Source organism: Rhineura floridana, chromosome 5, assembly GCF_030035675.1.
Source record: "Rhineura floridana isolate rRhiFlo1 chromosome 5, rRhiFlo1.hap2, whole genome shotgun sequence".
Lineage (NCBI taxonomy): Eukaryota > Metazoa > Chordata > Lepidosauria > Squamata > Rhineuridae > Rhineura > Rhineura floridana.
In genome coordinates, this window is record NC_084484.1 from 168,377,446 (window position 1) to 168,382,220 (window position 4,775).

The window sequence follows — 4,775 nt, forward strand, 5'->3', positions numbered from 1 at the left end:
GAATTGGGCATGTTTAGCCTGGAGAAGAGACGATTAAGGGGAGATGTAAGAGCAATCTTCACACATGTGAAGGGCTGTCAAATAGAAAATGGAGCATCCTCGACCATTGGCCATCTGGCTGACAGCAGTTGAAGTCCAACAACATCTGGAGGGGCAGAAGTTCCTCATTCCTGCTGTACACCCTGCGTCCACAGTGAACCAAGGTGAAGGAGTTCACCCAGTGCTGGTGGCTGGTGCCCTTTGGGATCTATAGGGCCAAAGGCAGTGAGGCCAACAGTAGATGAAGGCAGAGCCACAGCCCGGGAGAGCCAACTAAATCTAGATTTCTCTCTGTCTTCTTCCCTGCTTAGTTCTGCAAGTGGAAACACCGAGAATAAGGAGGAGGAAGCTGACATGCTTCTGGACTGGCTGTAAGTAGGAAGGCAGGTAGAAGTTGGCTGAGGGAAAGCAGAGGTTGGGAGGGAGCAATGTCACATTCATTCTAATCGGACAGCCTCCACTGGGTGCACCTCTTCAGTCTAGGCAAAACATTGCCATGAACTAAGTGTTCTACAAAAAGTACTCTACACTCTGTGAAGAAGATCCTTATTTGTTTGTTTATATTCATATCCTGCTTTTCTTCCATCCTGGAATTCAGTGCAACATGCTGTAGTCTCCTATCCAGCAACTGACCAGACACAAACCACTTTCGCTTCCCCAAGACTGCTTTATTGTGTACCTTCAGACTATACTCTGGGGGACCATTTTTCACAGACTGGAGTAAACTGGTGGTGTACTCAAAGCAACCAAATGAGCCTGTAGCAATGACTAAGCAGATTGGAACTCAAGCATGCCAACTCCATCTGTCTACTTACTGAGTCCCTAATACTCGTGACATGATTTCTTAATCTGAAAAGCATGATTAGGGCTACAATTACTTAATGGAAAACCCCTTTAAGGCCTGAGCCTGTAGTAAATGCAAAGTATGTCCCAGTTGGTCATACTGTGATTCAGTCACCTGATTGCTACATCCAGGGGTGAAGTCGTCCAGGGTCCCGGAGGATCTTAGGCCACTTACTTTTTTGGGAGACAGGTCTCAACAGGGTCCCTGTGTCTCCAGCACCTTACGAGCCAATCAGCCACTGAGAGGAGTCCCAATGGGTGTCTATTGGAAGCAAGCCTTTATTAGCTCCTACTTCAAAGAGTAAAGACAAGTTGTGAAGTGTGAGAATTCTGTAACTGCAGAAGAAGAGACAGTGAATCCTGATGATAGCAAGGAGTTTGGTTGCATTAGGAGACACTGAATTCAGCAATTCAGGCAATATCTCCAACAGTGAGAAAGGACAGTCAAATGGTGACACTGATAAAGAAGCAGAAAGCAGCATTCAAATTTGGCCAGATTATTCTATAATCTTAAAAGGCTGTATAATCTTAGAAGGGGGTGTGGCTGTGAGAGGCGTGACTGTGACTATCATGAAGGGACTCCGCACTTCTCAATTTGCCACTACACTACTGGCTACATCTAGCGGCAAGATCATTTTCCAGCAGAGGGTGTGGTAGGGAAGAGGGAGGGATTTGGTTCAGTGTGCTTTTAAAGGCAAGCCTACCTAATTTGCACTTCCCCAAACAATACATGAACTGAAACTAGGGTTGCCTGGTTCAGGGCCTGAGACTGATCCTGTATCTTTAGGAGAAGAGAAAGTCAGCCAAGTGCAGGTGTTCCTGCAACACGGTAATGGGAAAAACCACAAGGTGGAATTCTCCCTTCCCTCTGCACAACTTTTACAGATACAGAAGACCTCTTGGTTGCCAGGCCCGGCCTCCAAGAAGTTTCCTGTATCTTTAAAAGTTGTGCAGGGGGGAAGGAGAATTCAACCTTGTGGTTTTTCCCATTGCAGAGTTGCAGGAACACCTGCACTTGGCTGATTTTCTCTTCTCCTAAAGATACAGGATCAGAGGCCATGGACCTGGCAACCCTAACTTCTGCAAACAGTGTTTGGGTGGTGAACTGTGTTGCAAAATTCTAATAAGTGCAAATTTTGAGGGATGGCTGTGTTTTGGTTCTCACGTTGCTTCAGAAAGTGCAAATTTGATAGATTCAGCTTGAAATGCAAACTGAACCAAATGCTCTGCCATCCCTGGAGTATATACATATTACCCTTAGGTGACCTGAGGCTAGGGCACATCAGTGGGGTTTCTGGCTGTTGGAGGAGTGATTGGTAGAAACCCTAAGCTTACAAACCCATCATGATAAAAGGACTCTAGCTCAGTGGTAAAACATCTGCTGTGCATAGGTTCCAGGTTCAATCCCTGGCATCTCCAGGTAGGTCTGGGAGTGACCACTGCCTGAAACCCTGGAAAGCTGCTAACAGTCGTTGTAGATTGCGCTGACCTAGATGACTGATGGACTGACTCGGTATGAGGTAGGGCCCTATGTTCCCATGCACCAAAGTTTTACTGTGGGAAGGGGCTTCCAGCTAGGTGGATATGATAACACCGAACAGCAAAATAGTCATGATTTAAGAGAAGCAAACAGCTTGTCAACATTTTTCATGGGAACAAGGTTAATTTGCCAGGAGTTACATCATACCATTGCAGAGGGGTTGTTTACAAAAGAGTATTATCTGGAAGCAAGCAGCTCTTCAGAGCTGCTGTTCATAGTTTATCACTGTGTTTTTTGCACACCTGATCTTGCTGGGAAAGCTATCAATATTGATCTTACATGAACACACTCATACACACACATATGCACACACAGAGACTTGTCTCTTTGACTTCATGCAAATACTACTAAACAGTGTCTGGAGACATCCTGTCTGTGCAGCGAGTGGAAAGGAAGTGCAGAGCTCTGCCGCCCCCTCCACCGCTTTGCACTTTGTAAACTGCTCTGACTTTGCTAGGAAACAGCCTGGGTGAGATCTCAGCAGTTATCTGATTCATTCTCCCTGCTGATTGGTCACTTTCCTTTACCACTGACATCATTTTGTTACCAGGCGAAAAACATCTGAAGCACAACCCTCAATGTTGTCTTCAGTGAGCCGGTTAAAAAGATGACTGTTGAGCTGGTTGTTTTTGCAGTTAAAAAGGGGGGAGGGGCTGTGGCCTGGCAAACAGTTTAGGAAATTAATTGGTAATCTGTACCTTCTAGAAACCTGTGTTTTTTTAAAAAAAGATAAATCAGGTGCATTGTTGTTTCAATATTAGCAATCCCTGAGACCACAATCTGTGATTGTAGCATTGCGATCCTTAAACTCAGCTCAGTCTCTGATTTATTTTCACGGTCACGGCAGGAGGTGAAGGGAGTGAATTCTTAAAAGTACAGTCAGTGCTGTGGCAGCCTTCTGGAGATTCACATCATCCAAAATAAGTCCACATCACATGGCAGTGCTTGAATTACAACACTCCCACTCCCCACCATTTATTTATTATCTATTTAGAGCATTTGTACCCCGCTTTTCAGCCAAAAAGGCTCCCAAGAGTGGCTTACATACAATCCATTAAAACAAGACAGTCTCTACCCGCAGACTTGCAATCTAAAAAAACATGAGAGGGGAAAAAAGTAAACTCAGGCACCAGTTCTTACATAATAGTTCTTCTCATGTCCAACTGGCATAGAAATAGTTCAGAGGAAGAAGGTGCCCGATGATCTTTTCACGGAGCTGTTGGACTCGGCCCTGGTTCCTATCTCTCCCATTGAGGCAGCCTTTTGCGATGGCCCCCTTAGGTACCGTTATACATGGCTACGGGAGGAATGATTTTATCTTCCCTACCTCTATCCAACTGCCATAATACCCTGAACACACCTGATCTCGTCTGATCTCAGAGGCTAAGCAGGGTCAGGCCTGGTTAGTACTTGGATGGGAGACCGCGTGGGAATACCGGGTGCTGTAGGCTTAGAGGAAGGCAATGGTAAACCACCTCTGAATACCTCTTACCTATGAAAACCCTATGAATATATCCAAAAAAGATTCATAGGGTCGCCATAAGTCATAATCAACTTGAAGGCATATGACAACAACAAGATGCACCATTATTGTGTCAAGAACATATTATTATTATTATTATTATTATTTCCATTTATAGACCGCTTACTATCTAAAAGATCTCAAAGTGGTTTACAATATAATACAAAAGGCACAATAAAAAAATATATATATTATAAAGCAAAATACATAAACAATATACATAAACATATTGAGTCTGGTCTCTAACTCTTCATCTCTTTGTTTACTTGGGCTGTTTATCCAGATCCACTCATGTTCTATCTTCAGGCAGGATCTCTCTTTAGCTAGATGCCTGCCTGCCTGTCCTGTGTCCACCGTGCACTTGGGTTTGGTCATCAGAGAGAATCCCCTGTCAATCTGAATCTCCAGGGGTTCCAGTGGCCTTGGAGTCCATATCGGGGCAGGGAGCTTTTCCAGCTCAAGGATCACATTCCAATCTGGACAACCTTCTGGGGGCCATATGCCAGTAGTGGCCAGAGCTGGAGGCAAAAGTGCCCCAAGCAACAAATGCAAATGTTACCTTTGTAGAGTAGGATACTTTCTTCACACAGGCACACATCTCTCCTCCTCTATTCAGGCAACCATCCAAGCAGGGCCGGTTCTAAAGGGAAGCCAGGTGGGGCACTGGCCTGAGGGCCCCTGGGGCTACAAGGGCCCCTCAGGGGCCCCTCTGCTCCTTCCGCGATTTGCGGCAGGATCGCTGCCGTGGATCACACGGTGAGAGCTTTGGAGCTCCGCCATTCCCTTGCTTAACCTACCTTGTTCTGCAGTTGCACACACAGTGCTGCCTTT

General features: G+C 45.5%; 1 pseudogene; it reads left to right on the forward strand.

Annotated features, from left to right (window-relative positions):
- Window positions 1–3,754: 3,754 nt before the first annotated feature.
- LOC133386421 (5S ribosomal RNA) lies at window positions 3,755–3,873 on the forward strand (annotated as a pseudogene).
- Window positions 3,874–4,775: the final 902 nt, after the last annotated feature.